General features: G+C 52.7%; 1 long non-coding RNA gene and 6 other non-coding genes across 7 annotated transcripts in view; all 7 read right to left on the bottom strand.

Annotated features, from left to right (window-relative positions):
* Window positions 1–1212: 1212 nt before the first annotated feature.
* Window positions 1213–1285, bottom strand: TRNAA-AGC. The gene has a single exon. It is a non-coding gene; the product is annotated as a tRNA-Ala (tRNA).
* A 434-nt stretch (window positions 1286–1719) lies between these two features.
* On the bottom strand, window positions 1720–1792 carry TRNAV-AAC. Its single transcript has one exon. It is a non-coding gene; the product is annotated as a tRNA-Val (tRNA).
* A 3248-nt stretch (window positions 1793–5040) lies between these two features.
* On the bottom strand, window positions 5041–5113 carry TRNAM-CAU. The gene has a single exon. It is a non-coding gene; the product is annotated as a tRNA-Met (tRNA).
* A 2843-nt stretch (window positions 5114–7956) lies between these two features.
* Window positions 7957–8029, bottom strand: TRNAA-AGC. The gene has a single exon. It is a non-coding gene; the product is annotated as a tRNA-Ala (tRNA).
* Window positions 8030–8376: 347 nt separating this feature from the next.
* TRNAV-CAC lies at window positions 8377–8449 on the bottom strand. Its single transcript has one exon. It is a non-coding gene; the product is annotated as a tRNA-Val (tRNA).
* A 2986-nt stretch (window positions 8450–11435) lies between these two features.
* TRNAR-ACG lies at window positions 11436–11508 on the bottom strand. The gene has a single exon. It is a non-coding gene; the product is annotated as a tRNA-Arg (tRNA).
* Window positions 11509–14533: 3025 nt separating this feature from the next.
* The window catches only part of LOC115296217, a 2681-nt gene continuing 1028 nt past the window's right edge, over window positions 14534–16186 (bottom strand). Inside the window, exon 3 of the long non-coding RNA XR_003910783.1 lies at window positions 14534–14963. This is a non-coding gene — a long non-coding RNA (uncharacterized LOC115296217). The remainder of the gene's footprint in view (window positions 14964–16186) is intronic.

Here is a 16186-nt window from a genome sequence, read left to right as displayed (position 1 = left end):
ACCTTTATGTCCAGAGGATAGTTTTGCTCTACTGAGCCTTCTGGGGTTAACGGGTCTTTCTTTCAGCATTTAGCAGATTTATGTCATTGCTCTCTGTCATTTAGATTGGGTACTTGATATTGTTCTGTCTTCGTATACACTGAACTTTTGTGAGCCATCTGCTTCTGTTATTGAGACGATCCAGTGTTTTCACTCATAATTTTGGTTGGTACGCTTTTCAGTTCTGTAGTTTCAACTTGGATGTGCATCTTCAGATTATTTGCTAAGTTCTTCTCACATTCCATTCATTTCACAGAATGCTTGTCCCTGTTTCTTGGAGGATTTAGTCATTACAGCTTCAAAGTATTTGTCAGATGATTCCAAAGTCAGCCACCTCAGTCCTGGCGTCTGCTGATTCCCTCCTCCAAGTGACTGAAGACCGCCTTGGTTCTTCGTGTGCTGGATCGCTTTGGATGATAACCTGGCCATTTAAGTATTATGTTATAAGGCTTTGTGTCCCACTCAAATGTCATGGAGAAGAGTGCCTGCTTCGTTTTTGTGGGTATTTTGCTTTGTGTTCAAGTTCCAAGTACCAACTGGCCCTCTGTGTGCTGTGGTTTCAAGGTCCATTCCACCTTCAAAGCCTTTAGGATACTATCTGGAGATCTCCGGAGTGTGCGCGCCCCAGCGGCCAGTGTGGACGGGGGCAGCGGGCTACCGCGCAGGGCGGCTCTCGTCGCCGATGCTGTCTGGTCTAGGGTCCGAGCGGCTTGGCCACGGCTCGCCCGGGGCGTTCAAGAGTTCATACACAACTCTACGTGGTCGTTCCCCATGTGTCTGCTCGCAGTCGTCTCTGGTTACTTGGGGTTCAGCAGCTCAGGCCACTGAGGAGAAAGTTGGGCCCTTCCTTACTCTGCTCTTCCCTGCGCGTCTTGGAGCGAGCGGCAGGGAGGGCGCAGCTGCAGGAGAGACGGGGACACAGAGCAGCGGGGTGTGTCCCTTGGGACCACAGCTCCTCTGAAGACCCAGAAAACAAACCATATATTGATAGTTGATCTCCCTGCCCAGCTCGTGTAGAGACGAAGAAGGAAGGTCTTGAACTCGCCCAGAAGCAAGGTCCGGAAAGAGCATCCAAATTACTGCGTTCCAAGAGTCTAATGTTTTCTAGGTAAGTTCAAAGGGTTGGAAAATGTGGAATTGCGAGCTGGAGCGTTGGGTCGAAGCAGTAAAATCTGGAGAATGTGGGCGTCGATCCCACTACCTCTCACATGCTAAGCGAGCGCTCTACCACCTGAGCTAATTCCCCAAGCCCCCGTCTGCTCCTCCAGTTCTTCCCCTTAGCAGTCTCCACTCCGGTGTTCACTATTCTGGGCGGCCCCCACTACAGGAAATGTCAGGGCCTTTAGTAGGAGATCCGGAATCCCTAAGGGCGCATCTTCTCCGAGATGACCCAGAGCCAGAGAGCGATGGGTACCTTTTCCTCTCTCTCCCATGGAAAGGAGGAGAGAGCAGCCACGGCTGAACTCTGGAGTCCCCAGTCTCTGGACTAGAAGACACGTCTCAGGGAAAGACTTGTCCAGATCACTCCGCCTACGACGCCCAGCCACCTCAGGATGGTTTTCTGTGTCGTGAAGACAAAAACAAAAACACAACCAAAGGGAAGTTACCACTCGCTCCTTTCAGGTGCGGCAGCCCAGAATAGGAGCCGGCGACGCCTCCCAGAGGGCAAAAGGAAGTAGCTGTTTCCGCCCGGTTTCGAACCGGGGACCTCTCGCGTGTTAGGCGAGCGTGATGACCACTACACTACGGAAACCCACGCCCTGGGGGCTTCCTGAGATGGTGTTCGAGTCTTCCTAAGGCTGGTCCTGTGGCAGTTCCGTAGCCGCGCCACGCAAAGAGCAGGAAAAAATACAAAATAATACAAAACAAAAAACCCCAAACAGGCGGAGCCATTGGAAATGAGAGGAGAAATCATGCCAGCGTGAAGAACTGAGGAAAGGACATGCAGGAGTGCTGAGGAGGAGTGAGCACAGGGTGGAAGGAGCAGGCGTGCGCGCCCGTGTGTGTAAAATAGACGTGGAGGGAGACAGGGATCAGAAAGCCCGCACACACGGAGATGTGTTGGGGAGAGGGCTGTGGAGATCAAGTAACTCTGAAAAAATTCCAGGCAGCTGGTTTACGTAATCGAAGTAACATTTTAGGAAAAGTTTCGAATTTGGAATGCCAGTGAGGTTGGAAATGGGGAAACTAGGGTTGAAGAGAAGGGAAGAAGGGTTGGGGTTTGTCCTGTTAACTCTTGCCGTTCTGAGTAGCACATCTGTGTGTCCGTGCCCAGCGTGCAGTACGGTCTCCGTGATCCTCATAGGGCGGGGGATACAGAGTGGGAGGAGAGAGAAGGATCCTGGAGAGGTGGGGCAGGACGGACTTACAGCATTGGTCAGACTCCGGGCGCAGAGATCTGAGGGAGACGGCGTCACGGACACACAGAAGCCCGGAACCCCGGCGGCAGACACAGAAGAGACCGAATTGCCGTCTGACGAGTGCGCGCATGGACCCACCAGGGACAAGTCTCGGTCGCGAGTCTCCTTAGAGAAGACCTACCCGAAGATCCTACTTCTATTCGTCTTCCAGGCCCTTTCTCTGGGAATGCCCCTCGTTTCACGATCTTCTTTTTGTCCCTGACAGTCTGGGTCTTTGGTTCCCCTCCAGACACCTGCTCCGCAGGCACCACACACCCACAGATTCTCTTTGACACTCTGCCTCTCTAGGTGTCCCTCACCAGCCTTCTTCGCTTCCCGAGGCGATGTGACCCCACCAATGTCAGTGACAAATCCGGGGGAAGCCTCCTCCTCACCAGGACCTCTCTGTCCAGGAAACAGGAGGAGGAGGTCCGCCTGGCGCGGGCCTGACGCGGCGAGTCGTGGGCTGGCAATGCCCAGCAGAGCCCAGCGCAGACGACAGTCACGCTGTCCACCGCGTTTTGTCAGGTTGTCCTTCTTTGTCTGTCGCCCAGTGACAGAGAGTGTTGGTCCCAGACCAGGCCTGAAATGCCTTGTATGTGAAATAGGAAAACAACCAGAAATGTATACATTTCCATTTGTATAAAAGATCCAATATTTTCTGGGATTGAATTCAGGAGAGAAGTTCTAGGGACGGCGGGTAACTACTAAGAAGGAATGAAGGATCAGAGTTTGAGAAAACAGGTGTCTTTCCCACTATTCTCTCTGCAAAGCAGGGCATTCTAGCATCTGACTCAAGGCCCCGTGCTCGAGGCCTTTTTTTGACCTGTGGTCCTTCTAGACACGTGCCCTCACCAATTGTCCGGGTCTCTCGGGTACCACAGGGTGACGTCACTTCCACTGACGAGGGCCCCACCAAGCAGAGCGTCTCAAATATGACTTCAGCAAAAGCACAGGGAAAACCTGGTGTGGGGTAAGGGAGACCTACAGTCAGTCACCGTTGAGAATGATCTAGTTCTGAAACAATGTTACTGTCTTGAGTGCCAACAGGAAGGCGAATGGAAGGTCCAGCGGAGGGGGGGCGGGGATGTCAAGGTGTTGCCAGAAGTTGTGTATTTCACTATGAAAACAGGACTGTGATTGTCACCCAATTTGGAAACGTGGCCACCTAGGGGGAGAGCGGGGCACCTGTGGGCCTCACCTCTGCACCGTCATCTCCTGCCAGTGTGGCCCGAACACTGGGTAGGGCTCGATCCCTCTCCCTAACTTCGGAGAAAGATAGGCTTGGATGGGGAGAAGCCAGGATCCTGGGACAAAGGTAAGTAGGGGGAGGGGGAGGAAGAAGAGTTCTTAAGAAAACGTGGCTTTGACTCAGAACTTGATTTTAAAGAAATTAAGAAATGGTCAGGGAAGATCAGCACTGATGCCCCAGAGGTCGGAATCCTTTTTCATCCTGATTGTCTGTCAGGAATTTTTTGAGATTCCGAATCAGAAATAACGGGAAAAGGCGTTTCTCCGTCATGAGAGAACCCATGTGTTTCTATTCGTCCTTTCTCGCCTGAACTCAGCAGGTGCACGTGCCTGTCGAAGCATGGCGCAACATCGAGACGCTTTCCTCCATCACGGACGTTCGAGTCAGACCCGCTGCTTCACCGGCAGGGTCTCGAACCCTCGTCTGTGTACCGAGACCCCGCCACCTGCGCCCATCACGTCCCACAGCGGGGCTTCCGGCTGCTCCCAGGGAACAATCCATTTTTCACACCCTCATGGGCTCTTTCCTTCCCCAGGAGCTACGGGAAAACTTGGAAACATGTTCTGTCCAAGAAGAGAATCCAGGAGGTAGATTCTAACCTCAATCTGCAAATGGCTCTCCTACTCCCCCCCCCCCCGCCCCCCGCAGTTGCCTTGATAGCTAAAAACTACGCTCGTGACAGTGTTAGAAAAATTTGGGGCACCGGGATCTGAACAAGCAAGATGGAAGGAGAGACAGAAAAGTATCTTCAAGGTGACAACTCTTCTGATCTTGCCCAGGAAGCTCCCGACCCTTCTGCTGCCCACCGGTCCCCCCGCCCCCCACCCGCCCCCGGAGTAAACATTGTCACTGGGCTACTGCTCACTTTTTCCTGTTTGTTTCTTGTCTGTTCCTCTCACACCCCCAACTGGGATGCAGCTCCGGTGGGGAGGGAGTTTTTGTGTTGTTTACACTCTAATTACTCCCCCCAGAACCTTCCATTAATCAGATAGATGTGCTCAAAAATAATTATTGAATGATTGAAAGATTCAAAAAGATTTTATACTTCTTTCACCCTTTAACTGTGCTCAGGCGACCTTCAGAGCGGGAAGCTGGACGAGAAATTTCCCCTGCTCCTTCCATAAGACAGAGAAGAAGACCAAAAATGCGGTCTAGCTTCTGGTTTCTGGCACAATCTGTTTCTCCAGCATTAATTTTCCTGAAACTTCTGGGAAGCCCAAGGAGCTACAACCCTGACTGAGCCGTCCTCAGCAAATAGAGTCGGTCTGGAGAAAAGGTCTTTATCAGGAACCACCTTCCTAATCTGGCTGTGTTCGTTTTTAACTGAAGATGGTGAAAAAGAACCCAGCTTGCCCTCTCTGAGGCTTGAACTCAGGACCTTCAGATTATGAGACTGACGCGCTGCCAGCTGCGCTAAGAGGGCAGCTTGCTAGGGTTGCTCACATTTACACTAAAATATCAAATATTATTTTCCAAGCACTGCTGTTTTATTGGCATCCAGCTTTCAAGAAATACAATCAATGCTACTTGAAAATCACTCCATAGAAGCCAATGCAATGCCCACAGGATTTCACGCCCAAGATCAGTGAAGTCCAGGCTTTTCCGAGAATCCACCCAAGGACAGGTCCATGTGGGCTGCAGGACGGGGGCGGTGATGCCTGGCTTTCGCCGCTCCGGGGCTCCCGTGGCGTGGTTGTTCCTGCCCTCGGAGATGTCAGGCGACCTTACACCTTCCAAGGTCTCCTTTGTTGGAAATAAACAAAGGAGGTGCTTCTTTAACATGAGCTCACCGACCGGAGGCCTAAATGAATACATGAGTGAGTGAGTGAATAATTCCCACATTTGTCTAAGGCCCGTATTTCTCCGTCTAACTCCATTTTACCTCCACGGACATCTACATGACTGGAGGTGTCTTGCTCTTTGCTTTGTTATGTGCCAGGAATTCTAGAGACATTTGCGGTCATCTCATAGAGTCCAACTGGGTTTGGGCAACAAACTTTTTATCAACATCTGCACTTCCCAGATAGAATGGAGGTTCAGAGGAGTTAAGCTTTGCTCCTACACTCGCAGAGCAGCTCGGTGGCAAAACGTGGACTGAGAAGCAGCAGATCTGTTAGAGTCCGAAACGGGAGCTCCTTGTCTGCTCCGACTCAAGACCTCTCGGTTCTCCCGCAGCGCGTCTGAGTCTCTGCGAGCCGGCCTTCGGGCGGAGACTTCCACGTCAGGTGTGGCTTCTTCTCCTCCTTCAAACCCCACAGCCAGGGACTTGCCAACTACTAAACATGGTCCTTGGGCAATTCTTCTGCATCTATCGCTTCTTTTCCATTAATTGAGTGCTTATTTGCTGGGGAGCTGCTCTTTGCCAGGCCTGGCACTCGGCCCAGGCGCTCCAGAAGGAATCTGGGGCCCCCAGAACACGAGAGATGGGGAGATCGATACGGGCAGCAAATGACCCTCTCCCAGGTTCCATCGCTTTGTCTTCCCAGTGTTTACAGTTAAATAACTCATTCTAAAATGGCAGTTTTCATAACATCGCTCTTCTGCACCCTGACCATTCTTGATTTTCTGGTTTTGATATGACCTTGTTTTTCCTCTCGGTCTTTGGTTCTTCTTTCTTCCTTACCTACATTGTACCTTGCTCTGTAAGGTCAATCGGTGGATGATGGTATTCAGTTCTTGCATGTATTTGCTGATTTGTCATCTACTAGATTTATCAGTTGATAGAGACAAGGGTTAGCATCTTCAACCACAGCTGTGGAATTTCTGTTTTAATATTTTTTTTAGGTTTATTAACATTTGTTTGAGTTTTGGAGATCTGTGGGAGATGCCTGCACATTTAAAACACTTCCACCACTTGGGTGAATAGATACCAAATCATTTGTGTGATATAAACACACCCAATTCACTTTTATCCCTCAATGGTTTAAATTTCCCCGTTCGTTTACTTTGACTCTTCCAAAGCCATATACTTGAGGTGAGTTTCTTATCGTCAGCACATATTTGGGCCATGGTTTATTTTTAATACATTCTGACCATCTCTTGCATGTAACTGATGTGTTTAGACCAGTTATTACGGATATGTTTGTATAGTTCTATTATTTTTACTTTGTTTATCGTTTGTTCATTCTGTTTTTCATTCTCCTTTTTCTGTCTTACTTCCTTTTGGCTTTTAAAAACATACTTAAAATTAATTTATCTTTTGTGTGTGTGTGTGTTTTACTATACCTACTTGTATAGTTATTTAGCCATTAGTCTAACTTACTAATAGCAATTGGGATAGTATTACCATATACATACTTAACGTTTGATAGTCTATTTTAGAATCAATGTTATACCATTCAAGTCAGATGTAGAAACCTTATCACTTTTTAGATCCCTGTACTGTAACCCCTTTGTCTTGTGTGTATAGTATATTTAGATGAAATGAAAATGAATCAGTGTTACAGCTTTTGCTTTCAGTTATCAAGAGCTTACTTAGGAATTATAAAAAATGACTTTGAAGAACTCCAGAGAACATCAGTCTATCGTATTTACTCAGATATTCCCTCTTCTGCTAAAAAGTTGCTCCTCCACCCACTTTTTCGTGGGTTCGGTGCCTAAAGTAGGGCTTGAACTCACAACCACTGAGGTCCAGAGTCAGATGCTCTACCAACAGCCCTCCCTTCCCTGCTGATGCTCCAAATTTCCTGTCAGTTCTCTTCAGCTCAAACCTTTCTTTAAAAAGCTCTTCTGCTACCAATGGATTTTCCCAGTCCGCTTTCAAGTGAGAAATGTATTTATTTTACCTTCATGTCTGAAGAATATTTTCATTATAGATAAAATTTCAGATTAACAATTACTTTCTTTTAGCATAAAAAAAAGATCTTCCCTGTCTTTCTAGCTCTGTGCTTTCTGTTAAGAATTCCACAAACACGCACATTGTAGTTTCATTTGCCTCTCCAGCGTTCACATGTTTTCTTTTAACTTAGCGGTTTGACTGTGAGGTGCTTGGATGTGATTTTTTTGAGGGGACGTTACTCCTCTTAGGTTTGCTGGACTTCCTGAACCTGGTTTATGTGTTTTGCACGTTCCGGACTGTGCTGAATTCAGGGCCAGGCCGCAGGGGGCACGTGGAGAAAAACAGCAGGGGGTTGCGCCCCGTCCTTGGGGCTCCCAGAATTTATGATCCGGCGCTCCGTGTGCTTGGGGTTTGCAGGGCCCCCACCAGCTCGGAATCATCCTTCCCAGGCGGCGAGAAGCGGCCGGGAACCCGAGACCGGGCAAAAGTGGAGAATGTGGGCATCGATCCCACCGCCTCCCGCATGCTAAGCGAGCGCTCTACCACCTGAGCTAATTCCCCGAGTACGGTTTGATGTTCCTTCCAATTTTTCTTAATGGAGAGGATGCGCGGTTCCTGGGGGCCAGAGCACCGCGCGGGTCAAGTTCATGGATGCGGAACACGAATTCAGCAGAGTGCGCATATTCTCGAGACCCACCAGGCCCCGGGCGCGCGGTCACCGGTCCCTCCGCTGGGGGGGAAGTGGGGGGGGGGCGGAAGGAGGACAGAGTCCCCAAAATATCTAGTGCCGGAGTCCTCGAAGACGGCCCCACCCCACTCCCACGGAGCCCCCCACCCCCGCTCTTCTGCGGCCTCTGGAAGGGGCGGCGGGGCCGTCCGGACTCGCGGAGGCAATAAAAAGCGCACCCTGTTCCCGCCCGGTCTCGAACCGGGGACCTCTCGCGTGTGAGGCGAGCGTGATGACCACTACACCACGGAAACCACGCGCGAAAGGATCTCCCCTCATTTCGGGGATGCGCCTTCGCGGACTAAACATGCGCCGCCTGGCGGTCACAGTCCGTACTGCACGGAGAACAGCAAGACCCCCCGAAGGTGCCCCACGGAAGGGCCGAGAAGCACGACCGCAGCGGCGTGCAGGACCAAAGTGCTCCTGGGGGGATGCGGACGCGGAGGGGTGAGTGTGCGGTCCGAGGCCTCTGCAGGGGCGGCACTGAGGTCACACTGAGTCCGAGAGGGACGCGAAGGTTTTGACACAGAGCGCTTAGGGAAAATGCAGATGCACGCGGTCATCGCCAGCCGCCTGGCGGCTCACCACTACTGTCGTGCTTCTGCTTTTTAATGACACGCAGGGCAAATTCCTGGGGCTTGACTACTAAATCACAAACACAACCACTGAGAGCCTTTTCCAAGGTCACATCTGGGCCCCAAGACAGCTATTTCTCAAGGTGCCGGGTCAGTGGCGGATTGAGCCAGGCAGACACCGTAGATGCCCAGCAGAAAATGCTGTAAGATGATTCCTTCCCCACCAGTTGTCAGATCTCGTGAGAGTTCCAGCCAGGACCGAGGTCGGGAGGGTCATGGCTCCTAGCGGGGGGCCAGTGGGAGGGTCCCTGCGTCTCATCTTGTTGCACTGACAGTTTTTCCTTCCCTTCACCTTAAGCCTAAACCTTAGACACTTCAAGAGCCCAGCATGAGGTTCTGAGCGTGCACAGGATGAAATCCCATGAGTGAAGGTGTTAGACGGCCAGCCCTCTCCACGCATGGCTCTGGAAGTCAGAATAAAGCATTTGGACATTCTCTTTAGCTAAGTTTGCTAGTAAATGAATTTAGTCTGGACTGTATCTGAATTTGCATTTCAGTAACATTCCAACAGGGGGCAGCACTGAGAGCTGAGTGTGAAGGCCAGGAGGCCCGGCAGGGCAATATCATAAGGGTCCAGCTAAAAAACTCTGCAGTAACACTGTTGGAGTTGGACAACTTCGTTCATGCAACAGATCTTCATTTGACGGTCTACGGCATGCTGCCAGGCTCTGGGGGCCGGAGTGCGTCCCTAGCTGCCAGATGGCATTGACCCACGGCTGCTGGGTGTGAAGCTCTTTCCAAGTCTGATCTCGTGTTGAATTACATGGCAGGGTCCGGAGGAACCACGGCCCGGGCGTGGAGAAGTGGCATTCGGTCATGCAGACATCGGAGGGGGAATTAGGTCTCCGTTCCGAGGTCGATGCAATGACTTGGTCCAGGAGGGTGATTGGTGGCACCTTCCTCTCCCCATCGGGAGATCCCCTGTGGGGGTTCAACGTGAGTTTATCTTCCTGTGCACAAAATACCAACCGACACAGCTGCTTTAAGAACAAAACGGATCCAGTCAACAGAGACACCCGGAAGGCGTGGACCCCCACAGTCCCTTTCACAAATAGCAGGGTTGGGACTGCAATCAGAGGTTGATGCCAATTTCAGGAGAATAAAAATACATCTCTTTCGAGAAAACGGGTGAGGTGCAGCCTGGGAACTGGGAATCCGGGCAGCAAAGGGGCCGTTGTTGGTTTGTTTGCCGTTGGTCAACCCGACATCTGGGCGAGGAAGAGGTCTTGTCTTCCGTCAGCCTCCGAGGGCCAGCAGGCTCCTGTGAGACAAACAGCAAAAAGTGGGGCCGCACCCAGGCCGGCTACGGGCTGACAGGGCCGGCCGAGTTGGAACTGGGGTGAGGACGTGAGGCAGAGGACATGCGGACTCTCCCGCTGCAGGGTCTCCCAGGGACCCAAGTTTCAGAGTAGAAATAAAAAGACCATGAAGTCTTCTAGTCTGCCCAGTGGATTCGGAGGGGGAGGGGGATTAATTGATTAATTCCCTGTCCAGGGTCCGAGGTGGGGGTTCGTTGTCTTCAAGTCCTATTTTCTGCAGGTCACACGAGCTGCTCACATGATTCCTCGCTGGCGATCGGGTCATGCAGAGAGCGGTGGCCGCGTCGGATTTTCCAGGCAGAGAGAAGGTAAGCGGGACCCCGAGTTCGCGGGTAGGAAGCAGTGCGAGTGCACATCCCCGAACACTGCCCTTCAGTGCTGCTAATAGTGAGGTCACCGGCCTGCCGCCGGGCGCTGGGGCGGGTGGCATCTGAGCTTGGACTCCAGGAACGTATCTCCGCTTCCAAACGTTTACAAAGTTTGGGCTGCATTGTCCTACAGGGGCCCCAGCGCGGCCAGGATGGAAGGGGCCGCTCACCCCGCACCCTTCTGTTCTCTTTTCTGTCTTCGAATTCTCTCGGCCACCCTCTGCGCTCGGCCAGCGTCGGTCTCAAAGTAGTGAAGTCCGTCCATTTACTGGCCAGGATCTGCCCTCTGCCGTTCTCCTGTCAGGTGGCCCGCTCGGGTGTGCGGCCGCGACACCCCCTCCCCGTGGGGACGAGCGCTGCAGCAGTGGCGGCCACAGGGACCTGTCACTTTGGAGTCCGGGGCTGCAGCGGCGCGATGCGCAGGGCGTGCACTGCGTCTGGGCTGCCACGCCGCCCAGCTGAGCCAGCCCGCACCCTGCCGCTGGGCGGGCACAAGATCCGGGTTGTCCCTGCCACCGAGAGGAGGGCTCCTCGCCTTCCCGTGCGCTCTGTCCCCACCCCCAGCGCCTCTCCTCCGCCCGTGACGAGGTCGCTGTGGACCGTTTCGGCGTGGACTCCGACAGCCCCTCACTGGAGCAGATGGTGCAGGGCTGTCTGAGCGTTCTGGGCGGTGACAAAGAGGCAAGCGTCCTCGAGCTGGTGTCGGAGACGTTATTCGTCCACTTGTGCCAGATGCTCGCCCCTCTCCTTCGTAGGCCTTCCCTCGGTCCTTCTCCGGGGTGAGGCGACGAAGTGGGAGTTCTAACGCGACTCTTACCGGGACCTCCTCGTAACAAAACAGCTCCGGGAGGTTACTGGACATTCCCCGTGGTGAGCCCCCAGCGCACCACCCCGTCACCCCCAAAACAACGAGGTCACCGAGCCAGCCAGGAGTCGAACCTCGAATCTTCTGATCCGTAATCAGACGCGGTATCCATTGCGCCACTGGCCCAGCTGGTGATGGTGGTGGCGGTGGCCTTTAAAACATCATTAATTAGTCTTCCCGGGGTGCTGGCGGTCCTCTGTCCCCTGGTTTCCGCGCGGGGCTCGCTGCACGCGGCCGCTTTCCGGTTCCGCGCGGGGAAGCCGCAAAGGTTCGCGTCCCCCTCGAGGACTCACGGGTGCAGCGTCCCGCCCGCCCAGGTCGCTGACCCCGTGGACCGGACCCGCAAGGCCCCCAGGGGACGGGGGAGGGAGTTGTTACCGCTCAGCTGTCGGAGGAGCGGAGGAAACCGGGAGCCGGGGCCCAGCGCGACCACACGAAGGAAGATACACTCGCGAACCCAATCAGACTCTTCCTAACCCAGTCTGGGCTCCGTTCTTTCTCGGGGTCCCGGGTGCCGAGCGCCCGGGCGCGACGCTAGATGGCGCTGTGTCGTCGCCGGCCGTTGGGCCCAGGTCTTGTCACTGAAGGTCTCTCCGTTGAGAGCAGCGCCCGTGTCGCCAGTAAGCGGCTTCACGTCGGAAGTCTGGGCGTGAGGAACCGAGTGAGCAACACGCGTGCACGCTTGTGACACCGGGGGGCGTCGCGGGCGCGTGAGTCGGGCTCTTCTCCCCCGGAGGTTTCCAGGGGCGCTCAGTGGGCACCGGGCACGGCCCTGGGGCTCGTTTCCTGAGTGCGCCCAGTAGGTCTAAAGCTAGGTGACACACGGGCGGCTGGGAGGCAGCCTCCTGAGGGAAGACCCGGTGAGAGGGACAGCTCAGTGCCCCGACGACGGCACAGCACGCTGACGGTCGTCAGACCGCTCTGGGGTTGGGGTTGGCTTTTTCCCCGTGCCCTGATCAGGAGGGGCTGGACAGAACGCTTAGGAGCCCCTGGATGTCTGCCCCTAGAGACGCGGCCCAGTCCCAGGGAACCTGGCAGCGGGTCCACAACAACTGAGTTGACGACATTCCACATTCGATGGCTTCAACAAAGTGGAGTCACGATCACACACAGCAAGTCCGGAGGGTGAGGGGCCCCTGTGCCTGGGCAGCTCCGTGATGGCACCAGACTCAGATTTTAAAAAATTCTTTGTACTCTGTCCCTTCTCAACATACGGATCTCACACTCCAGCCGGCTTCCTGGAGTTCCTCACTCTCACGACCTTTAAAGTCCAGAAGGAAAACAAAACAAAACAAAACCCCAAACAGGCCTCTTTCTACTCTCTTGAGGAGAATCCTCAGAGAAGTCATTTGACCTACAGTTTGTATTCAGTGTGGGTCCATTTACTGGGCATTAATTGTACATGACATTAGTTGTATGTGATTATATGTTGACGTAGACATCAAAGTTGTATAATTTTGGCCATTAATAATGCCGTCCATCACAGAGCTTTATGACCATATGGTAAAACGATACCACAACGTCTAGACTGGAAGTGTCAGAGGCTGACGAGCGGGGCACAGAAGACAGTGCTGAGACCCCGCCTGAACCGGCCTCCTTCTGCTTCTCCGGACAGAGCGGGAGCCTTAAGCCCTTGACTCTCTCAGTAATTGGTGCTACTAAATTTGTCTATAAAATACACAACTCTCATTGGTTCCCACACGTCATTTTGCAGCACCCTTAATGGCTGTAGGTAGTTTTAATTTATTTTATCGTCGTGATCTGCTCAACTCCAGCATCAGCACAGTCTAATGCTTTCTGTCGGACGCTGGACTCGCTGTTCGCACCATTGCTCATGAGAAGACACTTGCTATGGAAAGAAAGAAAGGCTTAGAGAGAGACCCAGTTCAGAATCTCGACCCTGCCTTTTACTCGCTATGCGAATTTGGACCAGTCACGTAATTTCTCAGTCACTGCATTTCCGTATCTGCAGTAGGAGTTTGACCATCACTTTGCAGGTTCATTGTGAGATTAAATAACGTCCCACAGGTAAAGTCCTGGTGGATCTTGGCTGTCAGGAAAACGTAGTCTCCACTGAGAGCAACATCCGATTTGCCCCTTGGCTTCTACAACTTCATCTCAATAACTCAAAAGGCATTTACTACATTAGCACTTAGCAAGCAAAATGGGAAACCCTAAGGATTCGCAGACGAAGCTTAATCCCCATTTCTCAAGGAACTAACATCCAGCCAGGGAGAGACAAATCTAAACTCCTCTAAACTCCTAATCACAGGAGACTAGCTCAAAGTCTCCGTCATCCCAGAAACAAAGGAGAAAACGTGTTGTTTTCAGCACAGAAACGAAGCAGGAGCTCGAGGGGAAGTGGGCGGAGCTCCACCTGACAGATCACAGCCCGTTCCCCAGCTGGATGGACCCCTGCTCCCCTCTGTCTTTCAAAAATAAACATTAAAAAAATACTTAAAACATTTTGAAAGATAGGTTCCTGCCAACTTGTAAATAACTTTGTTTATCAAGATAAGGAATTTATCCTGAAGGCAAGAAGGCCAAGCAGGTTTTGAGGAGAGCATTCTCCGTGTCTCAGGAAGACTGAGTCAGGCACACCGCAGTGGGGGAGAAGCCACACCGTGAGACCCGAGGTCTGTGCAGGGGTGACCAGGACTGCTGCGGCACTGAGAGTGAGGAGGGCTTGGAGAGGGGACAAAGGTCTGGCTGAGGCAGAGAGCATAGGCCTTGGTGATTCACTGAAAGTGAGAAGCAAGGAGAATTCAGGATCATGCTTATGGGTCTGGACCCATAAATATGGGTCAGGAAATTCCATTAGCCTCCACTGAATACTAAAAACAAGCAAGCAAACAAAGTATCCTGAAAGAAATGAGCTCCAGATTCTAGTCCCCCCAAGTCCCCTGTGTAGCTCAGATTCTATCCAAGCTTTCTTTGAGACTTTGAGCTAGTCATGCGTGTTTCCGATAATAGTCATTATTTAAGATAGTTCGGATAACAGTTTTGTTCCCTGCACCAGAAAGAGTACTGAATGACACCTGAAATTCGCAGGGGGCAGAGAATTTTATCACTACTCAGGCCTCACAGATGGAGGAAGAGCTTTGTTACTTTTAGGCAACTACTTCCGGAGACCGGAAAGTCCGTGCGTGGGTGGGCGGGCCTCGGGGATCTTCAAGGTGAGGTTTTCATTTCCAGTCCCCAGGGGCCAAAGCACACTCCTCCCTCCCCACACCCCAGCTGGGTCTTCTCTCTCGTGGAACCCTAACCTGGGCGCCTGGCCCGGATCCGCACAAGGGTGAGTCCCCGGCCACCTCTTTCTAGTCTCACACAGCAATTACACACGAGTGCTTGAGTGCGCGGTCGGAGTCTTGAGTTACAGGTTGGACACAATGTTTCTACTGAAGTTAGCCTTCTCACCACCGCTGGGGTCCGGCTGGCCATCTTTACCCAGTTTCCCCAGTTTCCTCCACGACTGTTACTGGGCTCCCACTGGCACCTGGTATTTGCTTGGGTTTCACTTGGATTGGTTTCTGTGCAACAGACGGAAGCCAGCAGTGATGGGAGCTGCAGAAACCGAGTTCCTGAGGCAAGAATGGTGGTTGGGAAGGTGAAACGCTCCGATACTTGATACACATTAAAATATTAAATAATTAAAAAATTTTAAAAAGCAGGTGTGTTGGGGCGCCTGGGTGGCTCAGTCGGTTAAGCCTCCGGCTTCGGCTCAGGTCAGATCTCACGTTGGTGGGTTCGAGCCCCGCATCAGGCTCTGTGCTGACTGCTAGCTCAGAGCCTGGAGCCTGCTTCCGGTTCTGTGTCTCCTTCTCTCTCTGACCCTCCCCCTCTCATACTCTGTCTCTCTCTGTATCAAAAATAAATAAAATATTAAAAAAAATTTTTTTAAAAAGCAGGTGTGACCCATGGAGTGTGGTGCAGGGAGTTGCCTGCGCTGTCCACCCTGCCTTCCCCCACCTGCCCCTCGTCCTAGAATCTGTCTTACACATTGTCTCTCCTCTCCAAGATACACGTCCTTACGGAAGATTCAGGAGAATGAGGGCCCCTGGGTGGCTCAGTTGGTTAGGTGTCTGACTTCAGCCCACCTCATGATCTTGCAGTTGGTGGGTTCAAGCCGTGTGTCAGACTCTGCGCTAACGGCTTGGAGCCTGGAGCCTGCTTTGGATTCTGTGTCTCCCTCTCTCTGCTCACACGCTGTCTCTCTCTGTCTCTCAAAAATAAATAAACATTACAATTTTTTTTGAAACAAAAACAAAAACCCCAGGAGACTGGATTCTGTGCCTTCCGTGAAGGCAAAGCTCTGAGACTGTAGAGCAGAAGCAGGTGCGGTGGGCAAACGAGATGCCCTTGCGCCCAACCGGGCCCAGGACCCAGAGCACCGGAGGGGAAGTGTTGGGATAGAAATGGCACTAAGTCTACATAATCTCTCTCCCATATCACCCACCCCAAGAAAGACCCCACACTCCGGGTAAACACACACACACGTGCGCGCACACACGCGCACACACATACACACGGACACGCACACACAGGCGCGCGCGCACCCCTAGAGCCAGTCTCTCCTAGCTCTCAGCTCTTTAACCCAGTCAGATACTTTGAAAAGCTAGTTGAACGTGGCGTTGGCAGACCCGGGACTTCCGAGGGCCAAGCTCGGGTTTGCCCCAGGGAGGGGTGCCTGGGGGCGAGGTACCGCGGGCCGCGCGGACAGACCGGCGGGTCCCCGGCGGCACCAGGCCGCCCCGCACGCGCCCCCTCGCGGCGACGAGCGTCCTCGGTGTCCACCCCGTGCTGG

This window comes from Suricata suricatta, chromosome 7, assembly GCF_006229205.1.
Source record: "Suricata suricatta isolate VVHF042 chromosome 7, meerkat_22Aug2017_6uvM2_HiC, whole genome shotgun sequence".
NCBI lineage: Eukaryota > Metazoa > Chordata > Mammalia > Carnivora > Herpestidae > Suricata > Suricata suricatta.
This window is presented reverse-complemented; position numbering and strand designations above follow the sequence as displayed.